Raw genomic sequence first — 22600 nt, 5'->3', positions numbered from 1 at the left:
CTTAACCTCTGAGTCCGAGATACTTCATCTATAAAACAGGTATCAAAGGGTTGTTACACTGAATGAGTGAAAAAATACATAAACATGTCTAGCACAATGCCTAGAACAAAACAGGTACTCAAATAAACGTTAGTTCCCATTTCTCCCCCTTAAACTCACAGGATAATTATGGACATCCAATGAAACAATCTGATATGAAAACAATTCGGAAACCATAACATCACACAAATTAAATCTCTTACTTAGAGGGAAAAAAATTTTAACTGTTCATCTTTGAATTTATATACCTTTTCTTCTTTTTGGATTTGTAAGAAACACTTGGGGACATTATGATTTTTAAACATTTCCCCAAATTATGCAGTTATCTACGATTCTAGCATTAAAACTCAGTTTAGTGTAAACAATCCTAATTCCTCTAAGATTAAGAAGAAAAAAGTCTACATATTCTCCCTTAAACTACAGTGCCTTTTTCCCTTGCCTGTTTTAGGTCTTTCTAGAATTGCTCTTTTTTTGAACATATTTCTATCTGCAGTAATGAATTTAATTGAACTTTGTAACATTTTATGAATTCAAGCACTTGTAGTTTAGAAAGTAACACATCTCACTGAATTCTGTTAGATGAAAATGGTCTGATTTTTATTTTTGAGGATAAACAAAATTTACTGGCATCAACATTTACAGGTAACTCTTGTTTATTGGTTCTCTGAAATCAGAAACTTTCTGCAGAAAATAAATTCAAACACCTTTTTCTACCTCAGATCCTGATTTGACACTCTATAAAGAACAACATAACTAACGGTGCTCATTATGCATGTGAAGGTTAAGTACGAGGTCAAAAAAAGTTCTCTAATTACTTACTCTTACTAAAACGAATCTGCTCTGAGAACTGACAAAAATTCTCTGTAAACAGCTTTTTATTAATCAGAGATATTTATAATTACAATTATAAATTTTTATTTTCAAAGGTCTAAAATTATATTGCAGACACTACTGTTCTAGCTAAATTAAAAATAAACGTGATTTTAGGTGTGATTTAGGATTAACAAAACTGAACTAAACTTACGTGCATGATAACATCTTGTTAATTTATACATATCACTAACAACTTTACCTAATGTCCTTTTTATATTTAGATATTTGCTAGACTTAAAACATTAAATGTCAATAACTTTCACTTCCGCATCCATATTATTTCAAGGAAGCATTATTTTTTCATTTTCCACACTAGCCAAATGAAAAATTGTAAACATGAAAATTTGTTTTTTTAAAGCAACTTTCTTTTTGTTTAAATATCACATTTTTAAAGCACAAAATTACTTAAAATTCTTATCTTCCCCAAAGTGTATGGTTCTTAAGAAGCACTCTTTAAAACTTGTTTATAAAAGCATCATAGCACACTACACACTAGTGAATTCATTATCTTAAGCAGAGCTTTCTAAATGAATCAATACTTCATAATTTCACAAGTTGTGACTAATCAGTACTAGGATGTAGTGTAGTCCAGCAATTTCTAAGGAGACTTACAAGGGTTCTGAGCCTAAAGAAAACTTCAGCACACAATTTACTCATATACAGAACATGCTGATTGATACTAACAAAAAAGTTAACTTTTTTTTTTTAAACCACTCTATAACCCACCACCTTGGTATGTCATTCCCTCTAAATTATCATATCCAGTGGGATTATCCAATTTTATTAGCTAACAGCTTTCATTACATTAAAAACAGAAATAGGATATGTTCTGTTTCACCAAGTGTTATACATTTCGCTATTACAAGACTTAGGGGGGGCGGGGGGCGGGAATCTTTGGAAACAAAAGGTAATCCGATCCACTCCAGTTAATTACTAAATGCATGCCAACAATACACAATTCGAATTGCATTTCTGGACACTGAGAAGATCACAAAAGAGAGCAGAACGTCAAATGTGCAAGTAACTACTTTTGTATCAAAAAATACACCAAAATGTGAAAACACAGTATACACCGAAACTAAGATCTCGCGCAAGGTACAAAACTCATCTGACTAAAGATTTTATAATCTTCTGAAAAGAAAATGTTTAATCAACGTTGTTAACAGTAATTCATCCCATTCCGGTACGACTAGAAATCCCGATAACGTGCTTCTTTCAGAACTACCTATCTCATTTTTTTGTAATCCGGATACCCAAAGGACCTGAAACCTCTCGCAGAGGCGTGCAACACACTCGGTGAGTGCTGTCTGTTTACAAATACGAATCTCACAGTTTCCCACGTCAAAAGCTTTCATTACCACCATTCGACTGCGGGGCGGGGGAGAGAGAAGGCGGGCGAGCAAGAAACGAAATCCACACAGGCACCGCTGCCTGCTCTCCTTACCACAAGGGCGAGCCAGGAGGAAATATTTATTAAGTATTATATGCTTGTGTTTATATGTCATACATGCATGCCTACATCGAAGCAGGGGTGAAAGAAAAGACACACATGACAGGGAATCGTACAGGACCCACGAGAACGCTACGCCAATCCCGTTAACTCAAAACCCGCCTCCGGGACTACAGGTTTCGGCCCGAGGCCGGGAGCCCCCGCCACTCGGTGGAGTTCGGCCCCAAAGCGCCCCATTGCCCTCCTCAGGCCGCCCAGGCCGCCGCCCCGACCTCCCTCATCTCTGCCTCCCCCTGGGGCACCCAAGCCCAGTCCGGCAAAAAAAGAAGTGTCAGGCCCCAAGGGGGCGGCGGAGCCGCGCTCGGGCCGGGCCCCGACACCTGCGAGGCGCAGCACCTGAGGAGGGCGAAGCGGGGGCCGCCCGGCCTTCCCCGAGCACACCCCCTCGGCGCAGGGTGCCGCGCCGCGGCCGGAACCTCCGTACCTGTGAGGCCCGCGAGCTACAGGCGCGCGCGGCGCCTCCTCATCTCAGTGGCTCCCGCTCCTCCTCCGCCTCCCGCTGCCGCCGCCGCCGCCGTCACCGCCGCCGCCGCTGGAGGCCGGGACACGACGAGCTTAGGGCTCCACCGCCATGTCCGCCGCGCCGCGAACTGCATTGTGGGGGGGGGGAAGGGATGGGGAGGGGGAGGAGGAGGGAGACGGAGAGAAAGAGGAGGGCCGGCTGAGGGGAGGGGGCCGAGGGGGAGATGGAGCCGGGGGAGCCGGGAGAGGGAAAGAGGGACGAGCCCTGAATGGAGTCCTGCCCGCGGGAGGGGGGAGATGGGCGCGGAGAAGATCCCGGATAGGAGGCGCAGAGGCAAGGGAAGGGAAGCGCTCAGGGGCGCCTCCTCCCCTCGTTCTGGAGGCCCCTGGGCACCGGTTGAGCCCGGACGGGGGGGAGTAAACACCAGTGGGGGAGGGGCTTCGTTCGAAGGCTTGCGGTGGCGGCGGGAAACAATGGGGAGGAGGCCGCGGAGGGAGGGCAGCGCACTCACACTCACGCTGAGGGAAGGGGCGCGCGCGAGGACTCGTTAACCCGTGCGGAGGGGGCGGGGCCCTCCGGCGTTGGGGGAGGGTCGCCTCACCGCCGGCTCGCGCGGAGGGGCGGGGCCCCCGAGCGGGGGTCGCGACGTCCCGCTCCCAGCCAGGGCCCCGCTGGGGAGCGGCGCGGGGACGTCGGCGCGCCTGAGGAGACCGGGGTCGCCGGCACGGCCGAGCCGCCCAGCTCTGGCTCCTGAGCTGCGAGCCGCCCCCCTGAGGCCCCAAGCGGGAAGAAGGGCCCGACAGCTCCCTCCGCGCCTCGCTCGGCAAGCTGTCCCCCCTCCCCCGGGAAGGAAGCCTGGCCTTGGCCGTGCAGCCTCTGGCCTGGCACCCAGACCGGGCCCGGCCCGAGCCTCCGCGGACCCTCGGCGGCTTGCGAGAGCTTCTGAGCCCTGGCGGGGAGCTAGACAGGAAGCCTCCGGGGTCGCCCCAGCCTGTGCACCTTTGCCACCAAGCCCACCAGAGCTGGAGTCCTTTTCTTTTTAAAATGGAGCCAGTTCAAGAGTTAAGAAACTCAGCAAAGATATCTCAAGAGCATCCCCCTGGAAAAAGATTTTTGAAATCATATATTTGATTTCACGCGAGTTTGGAACCAATTACCATCCATGGGTCCCCACCCCTCCTTGCTTTTAATGTGTTAGATTCCTCCATGTAGTTATATAAAGTCACGATCCGAGACAGGACTTACGGTTTGTTTTTTTTTAAGACCTCAGCCTTGGGGATAGTTCAGCCAACCTCTGACCTCAAAGCTGGACAAAACACGCAGCTATAATCCTTGCATTTGACAAATGCTAGGCAGGAAAAGGATTTGACAAGGGTGGACGTGGTGGTCAAGAGAAGATGCTGAATGTTCTGTACCAGATACTGCCTTATAAAATTTCTTATAATATGATTCAGAGGCTGGAACCGGTACGAGGTTACAGAGAAACATTCCTCTCTGTGTAGTCCATGTACTTGCCACTACACCCCAGAACTGGATATCTCTTCTTTATCTGCTTACGTCCATATGAATCTGAAGCTTGGTGTGAAGAAATCAAGCATTGCCCGCTAAATGCTAGGCGCTGAGCTAGGGACTTCACATATTTCACCCTATAATCTTCGTAGCAATCCCATGAGGTCGGTACTATTGGTCTGATTTACAAAAGAGAAAACTAGAGCTCTAAGTGCGTTTTACTCCTACCTGTCTGATGCCACAGGGCTCAGGTGTAGTGGATAGAGTACTAGCTTTCAAGTCAAAGGAGTCCTGTCTGGCTTCAGCACTTAACAGCTGGATGACTTTGGGCAAATGCACCCCCTTGAGTTTCCTCATCTGTAAATTTTTAAAGGCAAAAAAACTGCTTCCCAGGGATGATGTAAGGAAAACAGCAGGACACAAAAGTTAAAGCCTATAGAAACATTAAGATGATGCCACCATGCCCTTCAATTTAGTAAGAGATATCAGTGTCCTTGGAGCAAATTCAATTGAATAAAATATCATGATTACTTAATAAGAGTAAAGCATCGAGTTAGGTGCCTAGGGATACAAAGACAAAACAGATTCCTGTCTCCAAAAAGTTCACCGCTGAGCAAGGAAGGTGGTTCTGTTGAACTACAATAAAGGCAATAGGTCATGTGAACAAAGGGCTGGGCAAATACAGAGGAGAGCATGATAAATTCCACTTGGGTGAGCCTTCAATGGAAGAGGTAGAAGCTGGACCTTGGAGGCTTGCCTGCTATGTGCCAGACACATGTCTGTGATTCAGAGAATAATTTAGTCTGTGGAATGTGCAGAAGATAATGAGTCTGGAAATGAAAGCTGAGGGCCCTACTGAGAATCCCAGTGCCTCTCTGCTCTTATCCCTTCCAGATAACTTTCTTCTACCACCTTTCCTATCAATACCCACCTCAACTCCTACCTCCTTTATTAAACCTTCCTGATCAACCCCTACTCCACTGAATGTGATCCCTCCGTTCTCTGAATCCCCGCATGTGACTTTTGTAAGTCAACCCTAATAGATTATAAACTTGAGCACAAATACTTATATTTGTATTCCTTATAATGCCTACATGCTTGAGTTGAAAATTTTGGTAACTGTAATCTCGTTTATCACCACAACAAAGTATGTATATTATTACTACATGAAGAATGAGGAAACTTAGGGCATAAGAAGCTGGCCAGGGCATACAGTAAGTCACAGGCAGGACTAGCATACCAGTCCTGTGTTCTTTTCATTAAATCACAAGCAGCTTACTGAGAAATAAAATGGTAAATGTCTGACTTCTCTGTAAAAATACTCTGAGGACTTACATCTGACACTTGCAAGGAAAATCTCATGATTGTGTTTATCTCCAAAATTATCCTTCCAGTCTAGAAGTTCTGGGAACTCAATTTCATCCAAACTCAGGTGAAAATTACTTACAGCAAAATCTTATTTCATCATATATGATGAGAAATATAATTGCCCAGTGGATCAATATTCATATTCTATTCTCTTCCTAGGTGATAGGAAAACCTAGTCCAAAAATAATCATATTGAATGAAAAGATGATTTGGTGAATAAATTAAACCAGAAAAAGAAAGGTACTTTTCATATAAGTCTGCTTAAACCACGTAGATCTGCTGGTAGATCATAAAGGGACCAGATCATAAGGGACCATGTATGCCATTCCAAAAAAACAGGCTTCATCCTGTAGTCAATGGGGAGTCACTGTACATATATAAGCAAGGGAGAGAGATGATCAGATCTGCTAAAGTTTTTCTCTGAGCCCCCTTGTTTTTCCCTATACACCTGATTTCTTCAAGGGGAAATACTTCAATGGTTGGTAACCTTTTATAGAACCTGGCTGATGATGAGCTCCAATTAAAAAGAGTGCATCACTCCCATGATGTGGTCCTACTGTCTTCTTCACCTTTGTATTCTCAGCATCCAGCACAATCCTTACACATTGAAAGTACCTAGAAATTGCTTGTTGACACTAAGTTGTCTATAAAGCAGAAGATACGTTCAAATTTTAAAATTTTGTGAGTCATGCAATACCAAAGCTCCTAAAGTATGAGCTCACCTAAAAGCTTTTGTAAAGGATCTATTTCTGTCTTTTTTATTCTTAAAATTAAAAGCTAAATTGTTAAAAGGCCTACTACGTAGTAAATGTTCAACAAAAATTAACTCTTCTCCTTTAAGTCAAGTTTCTTCTCATCTGCCCCGGTTTGGATTTCATGCGCCCTTAGGTGTGTCACACTAGCACATGTGTGTACTTGCTACTCATTGATTCTATTGAATTTGCTTTGAGGATTCTATGTGTGAAATTTTAAACTACAGCCACACCCTTTAGCTTACTTCCTTAAAGCATTAGAAACAGTCTGTTTTCCTAAAATGGCTTTTTTTTTTTAATGTAAGATCTGAAGGTTAGAAGGGACATTAAAGTTTATACAGTTGGACATATCAAGAACACAGATACATGGCAGGAGATGATACTATAAAGGTAGCCTAGGGGCCAGCCCCGTGGCCAAGCGGTTAAGTTCGCGGTTTCCCCAGTTCTGATCCTGGGCGTGGACATAGCACTGCTCGTCAAGCCATGCTGAGGCAGCATCCCACATGCCAGAATTAGAAGGACCCATGACTAAATAATATGCAACTATGTACCAGAGGGCTTTGGGGAGGAAAAGGAAAAATAAAATCTTTAAAAAAAAAAGGTAGCCTAGGACCACATTATAAGGGCCATATATGCCATTTTAAAAAGTGGGTCTTTATACTGAAGTTAATGGGCAGTCACAGAACATTTGCTAGCAAGGGAGAGGTGATCAGACCTTCCTTCTACAGCAAGACTTACTAAGTGGTCATCCAACTTCTGTGTGAACATTTGTAGTTAGAGCTCATTCATTCCCAAATCTATTTATTCTAGACATTTGAAGTTCTTCCTTCACTGAGCTGAAATCTTCCTTCTATAATGTCTATTTGTTGGTAATTCTGACCTCAAGAGTAACAGCAGGCCTCTTTCTTCATGTATAAAAACAAGGATGTGATCTAGATGACCGAGGGCAGGAAAGGGGTCTAAAGGTCTGTTATTCTGACATGAACTCCTTTTTAGTCAACTATATCACCATCCTCCAAATTAAATCTTCTTTCCTTTTTTTCTGTAAAACAAAAATGAAATCCAACTCCATTCTAACAATCTCCCTATGACCAATTCTAGTGCGTTAGGACAATCTGTACTCTGATTCATCTTTTGTATCCTATAAAATGTCATGCACTCTGTTCAGAAATAAACCCTCACATATATGGTTAAATTATTTTCAACAAGGGTACTAAGACTATTCACTGAGGAAAAGACAGTCTTTTCAATAAATGGTGCTGGAAAAACTGGATAGTATAGGCAAAAGAATGAAGTTGCACCCTTACCTAGCATCATATACAAAATTAACTTAAAATGGATCCATGACCTAAGCATAAGACCTAAAACAATAAAACTCTTAGAAAACAACATAAGGCAAACCCCTCACAACATTGGATTTGGCAATGATTTCTTGGATATGACACCAAAGGCACTGGCAACAAAAGAAAATATAGAAAACCTGGACTTCATGAGATTTAAATTTTTGTGCATCAAAAGACAGTATCAACAGAGTAAAAAGGCAACCCACAAAATGGGGAAAAATATTTGCAAATCATATTTCTGAAAAGGGGTTAATAACTAAAGCTCAACAACAAAAAAATAAACTACGATTCAAAAATGGGCAAAGGACATGAATACACATTTCTCCAAAAAAGATATACAAATGACCAATAAGCACATGAACAGATGCTCAACATCACCGATCATTAGGGAAATGCAAATCAAAACTACAATGAGATACCGCCTCACACCCTTTAGGAAGGCAACTATCAAAAAGAAAGCCTAGAGGCTGGCCAGTGGCATAACGGTTAGGTTTGTATGCTCCACTTCAGAGGGCCGGAGTTTGTGGGTTCAGATCCCGGGCATGGACCTCCACACGGCTCATCAAGCCATGCTGAGGCAGCATCCTACGTAGAAAAAATAGAGGAAGATTGGCAGGTTGGCACAGATGTTAGCTCTGGGACAATCTTCCTCACCAAAAAACAAACAAAAAACCTAGCAAATAACAAGTGTTGTTGAAGGATGTGGAGAAATTGGGAAACCTGTACACTGTTGCTGGGAATGTAGAATGATATAGCCACTCTGGAAAACAGTGTAATAGTTGCTCAAAAAATTAAACATAGAATTACCATATGATCCAGCGATTATACTTTCTGGGCATATACTCAAAGGGATCAAAAAAGATATTCTCAAAGAGGTATTTGTACACCCATATTCATAGCATTATTCACAATAGCGACAAAATGAAAGTAACCTAAGTGTCTGTTGACAGATGAATGGATAAGCAAAATGTGGTATATACATACAACAGGCTATTATTCGGCCTGAAAAAGGAAGGAAATTCTGATATATGCTGTAACATGGATGAACCTTGAAGACATTGTGCTAAATGAAATAAGCCAGTCACAAATTGAAAAATATTCTATTATTCCGTTTATATGAGGTACTTAAGAGTGGTTAAAATCATAGACAGAAACTACAGTGTGGTTGCCAGAGGCTGGGGGGAGGGCAGAATGAGGAGCTGCTGTTTAATGGGTACTGAGTTTCAATTTTGCAAGATGAAAAGAGTTCTGGAAATGAATGGTGGTGATGTTTGCACGACAATATGAACCTACTTAATACTACTGAACTGTTAAAAATGGTTAACATAGTAAATTTTATGTGTATTCTACCACAATTTTTTTAAATGGTAAAAAAGAAAATGTCATGCACTCTGATGAGTTCTAGAGCTGCAAAGCTCTCTTCCCTCAAGGAGCTCTCAGAAATGTAAACACATAATAATACAACGTGATAATCCATAATCAGGATATGTATAAAGTATTATGAGGACACAAAAAAAGGATAATTAATTTTGCCTGGGAGAGAATAATAGTTTGTTAGGGAAAGAATGATCAACAAAAGTTTGGATAATAAATATCCTTGAAGGGTAAGTGAGACTTGGCCACCCAGAGGAGAGGAGAAGCATTCAAGATGTGGAGGAGAAAAAGAGCAGGACATGTTTCAGGAAACTGTAAGAAGCTGGCATATTGGAGGGCAGGCTATAGGAGATGATACTGGACAGATGGGCAGGGCCAGGTCAAGAGGCCTGCAACACCATCCTAAGCACTTGGGCTTAACCTGGAAAGTAGTCCCTAAAGGGTTTTAACCAGGAGAATGATGTGGTCATATTTGGATATTAAAAAAGATTAATCAGCAATGTGTAGAGAAGAGTAGAGGAGCCAAAACTGAAGGCAGGGAAAACAGTACAGGACTGTTGTAGAAAATCAGGTGAGAGATTATGGCAGCTTGAAATAAGCAGAAGTAATAGGAATGGAGAAAAGGGACAGATTGGAGAGATGTTACAGTGATAGAATCAACAACAAGACTTAAATAGCTTATTAAATGTGTGGTACATGGCAGAGATGAAGGTTCTCATGTAAAAGAGGTCATTCTTGTCCAGGGAGATTTCACTAATGCCAACTCTGGACAACTAGCAGTGGCTGTTGATTTGCCTTTCAGAAAAAGAGCCTAAATCTAGGCACAATAAGAAAGAACGATGAATTAGTAATGTCTGCCATGGATGCAAAATGGGAGAGCATTAGCACATGCTAGATATTTAACATTCCTCTTCTCAGGCAGAGGAAACATAAAAATGTTTTGTGTGTTTTAAAGAATACATGTGGTGTGTTCACATTTTTTAGAATTCAGGAACAGGAAAAACTAATCTTTGGTGATGGAAGTCAGATGGTTACTGCTGGGTGGGAATGTAGATATGGACTGGGAAGGGGCACAGCAGAACCTTCTAGAGTGCTAGAAATGTTCTAGATCTTAATCTGTGTGGTTGGCGCACAAGCATATATATGTGAATCACCATTCAGTTGTACACTTAAGTTCTGTGCGCCTTACTATATGAACGTTACATCAATAAAAAAGCGAAAAAATATGTGTTTAAGGAATGGCAAGTAGTCTGATGTAACATACGGTAAGGAAGAAGGAAAAAGGTTAGCAGATACTGGGAGATAAAATTGAAGAGGTAGAAGGGCAATCGATTGTGAAGGGTCTTGGGAGCCAAATTAAAGAGCTTAGACTTGATCTTACAGGCATTGGGGAGCATCTAAAGTTTTGTAGTAGGAGAAATATATGCTCATATCTCTGTTTTGCCAGTGCAGAGTCTGTTTTGGAGAGAGAAAGATGGAGAACACTTTCTCTGATCCAGATGGGATCTCAGAACGGTATCTTCTTGACTAATGGGGTATCAACATCCATCTTTGGAAATCATGAAAGGGAGAAGAGTTCAATAGTTACCCATGAAAGCACTTGACTAGCGACTTTAATTTAAACTTTAAATATTTTTTGTTATAAACATAACGTACCCACGTTGCAAAATTTCAAGCCTAAAGAAAAGTGGCATAAATGACCAATAATCCCACCACAGTACTATTGGCATTTTGGTTTACTGGATTTCCTACAAGTCTCTTTTTTTTTAAACAGTTAGCTCTTCAAGAAAAGGCAGCTGGCCTATGTTGATAGGAGAGTACCAGATCCTAGGTCAGATATGGAGAGGCATAATCAAAAGTAGTCTCTGAGCACATTTTGGCGAGACAGAATCTAAATGAAAACCAAGTCAGAAATACGTGTCTAATATGAGGAAGCAAAGGGCAGGAGTGCAAAGGCTGGAGAGGTTTGAGAGCTAGCCACTGCAGGAGAGCATATGTAGAAGGAAGTTCCTTTTTCTGGGTGCCTACTGTATATTGTGGGGCTGAGTGACATTGCTCAAAGTGCTGGACTGGATAGTTGTAACCTTATTTATCCTCTTTTCATTTAGCCTTTAATCATGAGGATTCCTCATGTTCTTATATAGTCTTGATAACCACTTGGTTTTTTTAGAGGTTAAGTTTTACTTTATTCCTCTTAACAATTTTGTTTTATTTCCTTTGGCATGTTTTTTTACTTCTAAATCTTTTGTAAAATTATTTTTTGCTAAATGACTTTTATGTTTGTAAACATTTAGGTCTCTGATTTTTTAAACTCTTAAAACTAAACTTTTATTTTTTCTGATTATAATAGTATTACATACCCTTTGCAGAAAATCTGGGAAATATAGGAAAACATAAAGAAGAAAATAACAATAACCATAACCTCACTATCTTATGATCACCAATCTAAACAACTTTTTGGCATATTTCCTTCCAGTCTCTTTTAAAATGCAATTTAACATAGTTGAGTCATACATTGTGTATAACTTTTTACTTAATGTTTTATCATAAGTATTTCTCCACATTATTAAGAATTCTTTGTAAATATAGTCTTAGCAGCTGCAAAATATTAAATGAGAAGGTGCCAGAGTTTGCTTAACCAGTCCCTTAATGTTGAGCATTTGTTACTTCTAATTTTTTGCTATTATAAATAATGCTTTTTGCATAAATGTATAAAGCACTATAATGTTATTTCCTCAGAGAAAATTCTCAGATATGGGATTTCTGCATCAAGTAGTGTGAAAATTTTAAAGGTTCCAGATATGTACTGCCAAATAGATTTTTAAAAGGTTTGTCCTAAATTCCACCTCCACTATTATGTGGGAGAGAAAACCAACTAAACATTTTCAAGCTTTAAAAATGATAGGGTTCTCAGAATCTCTGAGCAAAGGCTATAGTATCTACAAAAGTATTTTCATTTGAAAAATAAATACTGGCTGTATCATACAGGTCCCAGATTTGGGAAGAGGCGGGACTTGCCACATTTTACTTACTTTGATGTCCCCCAAGAACCTGAGAAACACTTTTTAAACAGCTAAGTAGGGGCCGGCCTGGTGGCGCAGCGGTTAAGTGCACATGTTCTGCTTCAGTGGCCCGGGGTTCCCTGCCCAGATCCCGGGTGGGGACATGGCACCACTTGGGCATGCCATGTTGTGGTAGGCGTCCCACATAGAAAGTAGAGGAAGATGGGCACAGATGTTAGCTCAGGGCCAGTCTTCCTCAGCAAAAAGAGGAGGATTGGCAGCAGTTAGCTCAGGGCTAATCTTCCTCAAAAAAAAAATCTTGCTGGATCTCCAAAGTTCCCCAGAGAATATGACCCAAGAGCACTTACAATTTTGGAGGGGAGGTTGTCTAAGGGACCTCTGGAGGGATCACCAATTCTAGCAGATGGCACATACAGCTCTGAATTATTTTTGTTTGGAGAGCCCTTGGTCCAGTTCCCAAATCCTTTCCCAGCCTTAGATCTGTCCCAACACTCCTCCGGGGCCCTCCAGACTTTCACAACCTTGAGTGAAACTTCAAGCTTCCTCTTTGCTTCTCTGGCCCAGGCATGCTTGCTGACTCTAGCTCTCCCCACCCCATTCTCACTTTCTTTTCTGCTGTTGTTCTCCGTAGCCTTTTTTCTTTTCCTCCTCTCCCCACACTGTCTCTCTCACCCTCCTAAGTCTGTCTTTTAAGTTTCTCTCTAAGCTTCCCTTTTAACGCTGTTCTCTCTCTCTCTCCTCTGAGTCTTTGCATAACTTTTTTCACCTTCTCTCTCTCTGTGTCCTTCTGGTTCTCTCAAACTTTCAGCCCTTTCCTCCTCTTCAAAAGGGACAGAGCTGACCTTCTAGGAACAACCTCTCTCTATTTTCTAATCCCCAAACTTCTCTCCCCTGGACTTTTTTATTCTTTCCAAATGGCACACGCAACATCCTCAATTTTGCAGGGGTTTCTACCAGCCTCCTTCACAGGAAAGATAGCTTTTTTAAACCCTGTTCCCAGGGAATCCTCTCAGTAGAGCACTGTTACCCTCCAAACCCAAGCACGACTTTCTGCTGGTATTTATCCTTACCATAAAGTCCAAGAAAGGATCACTTATATTACGCCCATATTTCCCTCCCTATCCAAGCTAGGATACATGAGAATGCAAGTTTATAAGCATACGTATAGTTACAACAAGATGGGATATTTAAAATCTGGGCTGTCCTCGAAAATCTGGGACATGATGTTGCTATAAATTCTACCCATCCAGAATCCAGCTCTCAAGCAGTTTCCCAAGCAAGAACTCTGAACATCCGCAGAGTTGTCAGGAAGTTTATGCTCTATATATTACACTCAGACTGAAAAAGAGGTTTTCTCCTCTTTTGCCCACTCTGGGAATCAGGAACTGCACATCAGGTAGGGTCTAGCTATCCAGACTGCTATCTATAGGTCATACACAGAGGAGTTCTTTAAATGGAAACTTTATGAAGGTCACAAAAGGATTCACTGAGAAAGACTGAACCCATGCTCTGAAAGGGGAATAGACAGTTCACTACCCATTGACCTATACATAAATCTGTATAAAGGCTGCAAAAGTGGTTTAGTTGGTTCCGGTTTAACCCTCAGTTCCTCCTCCCTAAAAAATTAGGGAAAGCTCTTAGCCAGTGTGAATTCCTCAGGTCCACTTTGCGCTTTCCTTTTCCACTGTCCAAGTTCTGCTGATTCTCTTCTGTCCGGGGCCCTTAATCTAAATCTCCATGATTGCATTTTCTCAGGGTTCACTTTAAGTACAGTCTTAATCAATCATATTTCTGAGGAAGTTTGCTTCCTCCAATAAGCATGCAACACTCTCCTTTCTTATTCCTTATTGTCCCCTGAAATATTTCTCTAGATAATCCTAACTCTTTCTGTTACATGTCTTGTTTTCCGCCCACTTTTGACCTCCCCTACTGTGAAGGAAGTGTTCTAAACTTTTTGTTTCCGGAGAGAGCAACTTGCTGGTTGGAGGATCCAAGTTTAAAATAGACCCCCAGAGAAACATGAGTGGCCTGAGACATCCTGTGTAATTCAATAAATATCCACCCCACCCCCACCCCCACCTTTGCTGGCTACAGCAACCGCCAGGGTCAGAGAGGGGCAGGACTTATTGTTAAGCATTTCAGGCTCAGTCTCGTGCAGACTGCACATGCTGTAGAGTTCATGCACTTTTCTCCCCAAAGTGATTTTCGACTCTTACTTCACATGCAGCTCCAACAAGTTTGGATATCTAGTTCTGTGTCTATAGCAGATCAAAAACAACTAGTGGGTGGGAGTTGGTGGGGGCGCAGAATAAGATAGTGGTTAAGAGCATAGATTCTGGAGTCAAACTTCAGGTTTGAATTTTGGCACTGCCACTTCCTGGTGTATGACTTTGAATGAGGTACTGAACGTTTTGCCTCAATTTCCTCATCTGTAAAATGGGAATAATAATAGTACCTATATCACACAGTTGTCATAAGGATATCTGTTAATGTATAAAGTGCTTGCAACAGTAAGTACTTACGAGTAATAAGTGAAGTGGACACTGGTGACAGTTCTTATGAAAAGTGGAAGAAATAACTTAGAAAAAGTGCCTAACACAGACCCTAGAACATAATAGATGCTCAACTACCCCTTGCCATTTGCTAAACATGCCTTAAGCTTGCATCCTACTAAGCCTTTGCAACATGGTGCTTCCTTGGCCTGATAAACCTTATTGCCTTTCTTTGCCACCAAACTCTTCATTCTACATCATCCAGCCTAAATAAGCCTCTCTTGGCTTCTTGGGAGAGAAGGAGTCACTCCCTCTTTGATTTTGCAGACCTTAGTACTATCACCTCATTTGATCGTATTGTGTTGTAATTACTTATTTATGAATCTCTCACCAGATTTTATGGTCCTCCTCCGTGGCTGTAGTCACATTTTATTTTCACAGCCTCTAGCACCGTACTTGGCCCTCGATAAATGTTTCGATGATTGGAGGAATAATAATAGCAAACATACAATGCTTAGTTCTAGGCTCTGTTCCAATGCTTTACAAATATTAACTACTTTAATCTTGGCAACAATCCTATGAAGTATTATTATCATCTCTAACTTACAGATAAGGTAAATGACACAAAAAAGGCTATGTAGGGGGCCCGCCCGGTGGCATAGCGCTTAAGTTCGCATGTTCCTCTTTGGCGGCCCGGGGTTCCCCGCTTCGGTTCCGGGTGCGGACAGGCACCGCTTGTCATGCCATGCTGTGGTAGGCATCCCACATATAAAGTAGAGGAAGATGGGCATGGATGTTAGCTCAGGGCCAGGCTTCCTCAGCAAAAAGAAGAGGATTGGCAGCAGTTAGCTCCGGGCTAATCTTCCTCAAAAGAAAAAAAAAAAAAAAGGCTGTGTAGGGGCCAGCCTGGTGGCGCAGTGGTTAAGTGCGTACGTTCCACTCCAGCAGCCCGGGTTCGTCAGTTTGGATCCCAGGTGCGGACATGGCACCGCTTGGTACGCCATCCTGTGGTAGGCGTCCCACATAGAAAGTGGAGGAAGATGGGCACACGTGTTAGTTCAGGGCCAGTCTTCCTCAGCAAAAAGAGGAGGACTGGCAGCAGATGTTAGCTCAGAGCTACTCTTCCTCAAAAAAAAAAAAAAATGCTATGTAATTTCTCTAGGGTCACCTCAGCTAGTAATTGTCAAAGCCAGGATTTAAATCTAAGCAGTTGGTGTTAGAGACCAGGCTTTTAACCAACACACTGCAGTGCCTCCCAGAGAGCAAGGGAACAGACGATCACACGCAAACTTGGCTTTCCCAAAGGTCTCCCTTCCTCAGGTTTTGGAATGGCTCATTCTTTCATCTAACAAATATTTACATAGTGCTTTCTATGTGCACACCATCATATTAAACACCTATCTCTGATTGCTCTCCCTTCCTCGTGTACTACCCAATCTCTACTACCTGCCTCAAGACTCTACTGCTCTGTGAACCCCTTTCATTTTCTTAACTGTGTTGTGCTGTCTCTTAGCTCTGGACCTGTGACTGCCGCTGTGCCTGGCTAACTCATGAGAACTTCAGTTCTCAACTTAAATTACTTCTTTCTGAAAGCTTTCCATTAGCCCCTTAAAGTAAGTTAGGCGCCCCTGCTCCTGGGCTCCCCATGGCACTTGACGCTTTCTCTTTCATAGCATTTATCGTACTTACTGTTCTTGCCCATTTACTTATCTGCCTTCTGCACTAGACTGTAAGGTCTCTGACAGCAAAAACTGAGTCTTATCCAGGTTATCATCCAGTCTGCTGCACCTAGCCTGATGACCAGCACATAGTAGGTGCTTGCTAATATTTGTTGAATGACGTTTAAAAATGAGCAAAACAAAATCTCTATGCATAGAAAGTCTAGTGGGAAAAAAAAGCCTAAAATCTAATGGGAACATAGGAATATAAACACTTATAGCATATTGTGATAAATTCTATAATTGGTTGTTGTATGCCAGGGTCCTTCAGGGGCAGAGAGGGGAAGATTTCTAACTCCAGCTGGAGTAAAGTGGGAGAGGGATAGTTCAGCAGAGTCTTAAAGGATGGAGGACGGTTTATGAAAAAGAGAGGAAGATGCAGTATAGAGGTCATAAGCAAGAACTATTCTAGAAACTGCTTGGTTGCGTAAGTGGCTAAACCATTTTTCTGTGTCTAAAAATAACATTAATCTAAACTTAATCCTACAATTGACTGATCTAATAAGAATTTGGAAGCAATGGGAAATAACTTAAAAGGCGATATGATGAAATAATTTTATTCCTTAAGTACCTCTCCTGTGATTTCCCATAAAAATCTCTTCTTACCTCTGTCATCATATTTATCATTGCTGCACTGCCATTGTCAAAGTGTCTCTGTCCCACCTGATGAGCTATTTAAGGGCTTGGATTAAAGTACATTAAAGTCTTATTCAACTCTATACATCCCTAGTACCCAGAACAAAGCCAGTCCCAGGGAGAAGATCTGTGAATACTCCAACATGACCATAAAGTCTTAAATGAGCTGACCTCTGGCAGTCTCTCAGCTTTGTCTCATGTCCCATACTCTTTGCCCCAACCAATATACACTTTTCAGTTCCCTGAACCAAATGTGGCTCCTTAAAGCCACTGGGTCTTCCCACATGCCAATGCAACTCCCATTGTCTCTTCCCACTCGTTTCCCCAGCTCTTCATCTAGCTAACTCCTACTTGTCCTTCATATTTCAGCTTACTTCTGAAGGAAGCCTTCCCCAAACTGAAGACAAGTTAATTTTCCTATTATATGGTCCCACAATAGTCTATATTTCTCATTTGTGTCATTTATCATACTTGTAAATACTTGATCATTGTCTCTCCAGTAGATTGCGTTTCATAATTCAGCACTTGAAACAGAATGAAAGATGCTCAATAAAAATTACTTTGAAAGGGTGCCAGCCCGGTGACGCAGCGGTTAAGTGCACACATTCTGCTTCAGTGGCCCAGGGTTCCCCAGTTCGGATCCCGGGTGCGGACATGGCGCCACTTGGTACAGCATGCTGTGATAGGCGTCCCATATATAAGGCAGAAGAAGATGAGCATGGTTGTTAGCTCAGGGCCAGTCTTCCTCAGCAAAAAGAGGAGGATTGGCAGACATTAGCTCAGGGCTAATCTTCCTCAAAAAAAAAAAAATCACTTTGAAAGGGTGTTCAATAAAAATTACTTTGAATAAGTTACTGAATAAATGAATAAAGTGCTATTATTTGTTTCTAGTATGATTTGATGGCCCAGCTTTCAGGAGGCTGTATGGTGTTACAATAGATTGGAACTAATTAAATCAAACTAGCGAATCACTATTAGTATTAGAAGCATTTCCCATGCACCATTAAGAATCAGAGTTTTTGCTCCGCAGAACAAACAGTTGATGAACAATGCCTTATCCAAGAAAATTACATGGGCCTCTGTACACACCGACTTCTTCCCTCTGCTCTTGAACCATTTCTGGTGATCCCCTCCTTGCTATCAAAACCTCCTTCTGAGCTTACTTGTCCTATACGAGCTTTCAAGTCATCTCTTGCTCCATGTCTTCCTTCCTAGTTCTTCAAAGGCTTACCCTATCCAGCTAGCCCATAATTCACCTTTCCTTGACAACCTTGCCCAGAGCATCAGAATATTAGTATACTGGCCGCGGGTCATCTTACTCAGCCTTCTCCAGCTCCTACCAACCTACCTTTCTAGTAAGCTCTGGCACAAGGCAAGGGGCTGGGTGGTATGGAGGAGGCAAAGAAAAGACAGTTCTTGCCCTCACCAAGCTCCCAGTCTATTGAGGAGACAAATAATAAACACTAAAAGCAAAATACTAACCATAGCATACTGTATATACTTAAAGGCCAAATAATTTAAATGTATAGAAAGCATTTGTGAGGAGGTTCAGAGGGGTCATCATCCCTGAGTCTTCTTCTTACTTACCACACACCCAATCACTCTCCAAGTCTTATTGCTTCTATTTCCTTCCTAACTTTTCTATCTTTCCCTTTCTCACCATCCCCACCACTGTCACCTTGGTTTAGACCTCGTATACTTTCCTCCGGACTATTGCAGCAGCCTCTCGGTTTATCTCTGCTTCTATGCTCAATCCCCATTCAGTTCATTCTCTATAGTAGCCAGAATCATATTCTGAAAACACAAATCTAACCGCATCTCTCCCAGCTGAAAACCTTTTCGCAGCTTCTCATTACTCTCAGGATAAAGTGCAGGCGTTCAAGGCCCTTTACAATCTGCCCCCAACGCACTTTTCTGGCCTTAAGTCGCAGTCAAGGGCAAGGGAAAAGGGCTCAAGCTTTGGCTACTGTTCAGTGGTAAATCTGTACCTGGGAACAGGGTAAGGCCTTATCACAAATGTTCATTTTGGCATTGAACTATATACAGATCTTCCTTGACTTAAAGTGGGATTACATCCTGATAAACCCATCATACGTTGAAAATATCCTAAGTCAGAAATGCATTTAATATACATGACTTTCTAACATCATAGCTTAGCCTAGCCTACCTTAAACATGCTCGGAACACTTGCATTAGCCTACAGTCGGGCAAAATCATCTAAGACAAAGCCTATTTTATAATAAATATTGAATATCTCATGTAATTTATTGAATACTGTACTGAAAGTGAGAAACAGAATGGTTGTATGGGTACAGAATCATTGGCAGTGTATTGGTTGTCCACCCTCGTGATAGCGTGACTCACTGGGAGCTGTGGCTGCCACTGCCCAGCATCATGAGAGAGTATTTTACACCTATCACTGTCCTGGGAAAAGATCAAAATTCAAAGTGTGGTTTCTGCTGAATGCTATCACTTTCACACCATCATAAAGTTGAAAAATCATTAAGTCAAACCATTGTAAGTCAGGAACCGTCAGTATTCCATTTTTAATAAAGTATTTCAGATATACAAAAAATTATAGAAAACAATATAATGAATACCTCTATTCCCATGACCCACTTAAGAAATAAAACATTACCATTATAATTGAAGCCCCCTATATACTCCTCCACAGTTACCTAATCCTCTCTCTTCCTCCCCCAGCATCCAGAGGGATCTACTATCATTCATTGGTGTTTTTCACTCCTGTGTATATTTCTAAACTTCCAATGAATGTTTGTACCCCAGAACAATATATAGTGTTATTTTTCATTTTTTAACTCTTTAATTTGAAATAATTTTAAATTTATAGAAGAGTCGCAAAAATATCACCAAGTTCCATATACACTTAATCCAACTTTCCTTAATGTTAACATACTGTATAATCAAGATTCAGTTCTCAAAATTAAGAAATCAGGGGCCGGCCCCATGGCAGAGTGGTTAAGTTCATGCACTCCTCTTTAGCAGCCCAGGGTTTCACTGGTTCGGATCCTGGGCGCGGACCTAGCACGGCTCACTAAACCATGCTGAGGCGGAGTCCCACGTAGCAGAAATAGAAGGACCTACAAGTAGAATATACAACTATGTACTGGGGGGCTTTGGGGAAAAAGAAAAAAAAGAAGAAGAAGATTGGCAACAGATGTTAGCTCAGGTGCCAATCTTAAGAAAAAAAAATTAAGAAATCAAGGGCCAGCCCTGTGGCCAAGTGGTTAAATTCACACACTCCACTTTGGCAGCCTGGGATTTGTGGGTTCCGATCCTGGGTGTGGACCTACACACCACTCATCAGGCCATGCTGTGGCAGCATCCCACATGGAAGAGCTAGAATAACCTACAACCAGGATATACAACTACACACTGGGGATTTGGGGAGAAAAAAAAAAAAGAGGAAGATTGGCAACAAATGTTAGTTCAGGGCCAATCTTTCTCACCAAAAATAAGAAAGAAAGAAAGAAATCAACATAAATGTAATGTTATTAATTAGATTAAAGTCTTTATCCAGATTTCATCAGTTTTTCCACTAATGTTCTTTTTCTATTACAGAAGCCAATCTAGGATGCTACATTGCATTTAGTTGTCATGTCTCCTTACTCTGCTCCAATCTGTGACAGTTCCTCAGTCTTTTCCTCTTCCATCATGACCTTCACACTTTTGAAGAGTACTGGTCAGGTATTTGGTAGAATGTTCCTTGATTTGGGTTCGTCTGATGTTTTCTCATGTTTAGATTAAGGCTATGGATTTGGGGGAAGAATATCACAGAAGCCATGTGCCCTTTTCAGTGTATAATATCAGGGGCACACAATATTGATACGTCTCATTACATAATATTAACCTTAATCACCTGGTTAAGGTGAGGCTGCCAGATTTCTCCAGTGCAAACTTATTTTTTCTTTTGTAAAAATAATATTTGGGGAGATATAATTTGAAGCTATGCAAATACCCTGTTTCATCTTAAACATTCACCTACTAATTATAGCATTCATTGGTGGATCTTGCCTGCTGCAATTAAAACTATGATGCTCTAATGGTGATTTTCTAATTCCCCAATTCCTTCTATTTTTATTAATTGAAATTCTTCTGTAAGGAAGACTTGTTCCTTCTCGCTCGTTTATTTATTCAGTCATTTATTTGTATCCGAAAGAGTGCTATTTCTTTCATTCCTTGGATTATAATCTAATAGTATGATTGTTTATTTTGTTGCTCAGATTGTCCGAGTTTGGGCCATTGGGAACTCTTTTGGTCAGCTTCGGTGTCTTTTTGGCTTGTCTCTATCCTGGCACCACAAGATGCTCCAGGCTCATCTTGTATTTTCCTTGCCCCAGCCCTGGAATCAGTCACTTCTCCAAGGAGCACTGATTCTTTTTATTGAAGACTGGTATTTAAAAACCAATATCTGGGCGCTAGGTGTGATCACTGTTACTGGGGTATACTGCTCCTAGGCCCTCTAGGCAAACAGAGCTAGGAAATATTTGTGTATACACTAACCCACGTATACATACACATCTGTATTTATTTATATAACTATTTGTATGTATATATTTTTTTTAATATTTGTTAATAACAAACCGTTTAATTTTCTTTTGTATTCATTTATTCATCCATCCATTCATTCATCAAATATTTACCAAATGCTTATAAGGGCTAATAATGTGCTATTTTCACAAGATACATAATGGTGAATAAGAGAGAATTTGCACATAAGGAATTTATTTGTATGTATATTTTTTAAAAGAAGAGTTGATAGTGATAACTTGCTTGTTTTTTAGCTTTACATAAATGGTTTCATACTGTAAATATATTTCTGCAACTTGAGTTTTTTTGTTCAACATTTATTTTGGAGATTTAACCATGTTGATACATAGATTTCTGGCTTGTTCACTTTAATAATTGTCTTAATAGTAGCCTTTTGTATGATAAATCCTCTATATTTTTTCTAAGAGCCATAGAGCTGCTATCTGTAAAGATTACTGTTTGTCATTCTTGGTTATTTATGTGTGGTAGGCAGTTTCCTAAGGAAAAAGCAAAGTTGGCTGCCCAGCTCACACTTTAGGGACATTAAAGCTGTCACATTCATATGGTGACCCTTTTTTGAAGAACACGGTAGGAGAGTTTTATTGAACGGCCAACCACTCTATTCCTCCACTAACAGTTCTTTGTGAACAATACTTGCATATTGTGTCGCTGCCTCAGCATGGTAAGTTATCTTCTTTCAGTTTCTTCCTTTATTCCAATTTTTATTTCTTCATTTCTTTTCTTTTCCTTTTTTTTTTTTTGAGGAAGATTAGCCCTGAGCTAACATCTGCTGCCAATCCTCCTCTTTGCTGAAGAAGACTGGCCCTGAGCTAACATCCGTGCCCATCTTCCTCTACTTTCTATGTGGGATGCCTACCACAGCATGGCTTGCCAAGTGGTGCCATGTCCGCACCTGGGATCCAAAGCGGGGAATCCCGGGCCACCGAAG

At 41.3% G+C, this 22600-nt stretch overlaps 1 protein-coding gene across 7 annotated transcripts in view; it reads right to left on the bottom strand.

Moving 5' to 3' along the window:
• Positions 1 to 3008, bottom strand: part of TUT4 (terminal uridylyl transferase 4) — a 116139-nt gene extending 113131 nt beyond the window's left edge. For 4 of the 7 annotated variants that reach the window (XM_046661303.1, XM_046661305.1, XM_046661306.1 and 1 more), the window contains exon 1: positions 2847 to 3007. The gene's annotated coding sequence lies outside the window, so the exon portion shown is untranslated. Of the gene's footprint in view, positions 1 to 2846 lie in introns of all 7 variants that reach the window. The other 3 variants (XM_046661304.1, XM_046661300.1, XM_046661302.1) reach the window with 1 other exon arrangement.
• Positions 3009 to 22600: the final 19592 nt, after the last annotated feature.

The sequence above is a fragment of the Equus quagga genome, chromosome 5 (genome assembly GCF_021613505.1).
Source record: "Equus quagga isolate Etosha38 chromosome 5, UCLA_HA_Equagga_1.0, whole genome shotgun sequence".
NCBI lineage: Eukaryota > Metazoa > Chordata > Mammalia > Perissodactyla > Equidae > Equus > Equus quagga.
The sequence above is the reverse complement of the archived record's forward strand: the minus strand, read 5'-3'. Positions and strand labels throughout refer to the sequence as shown.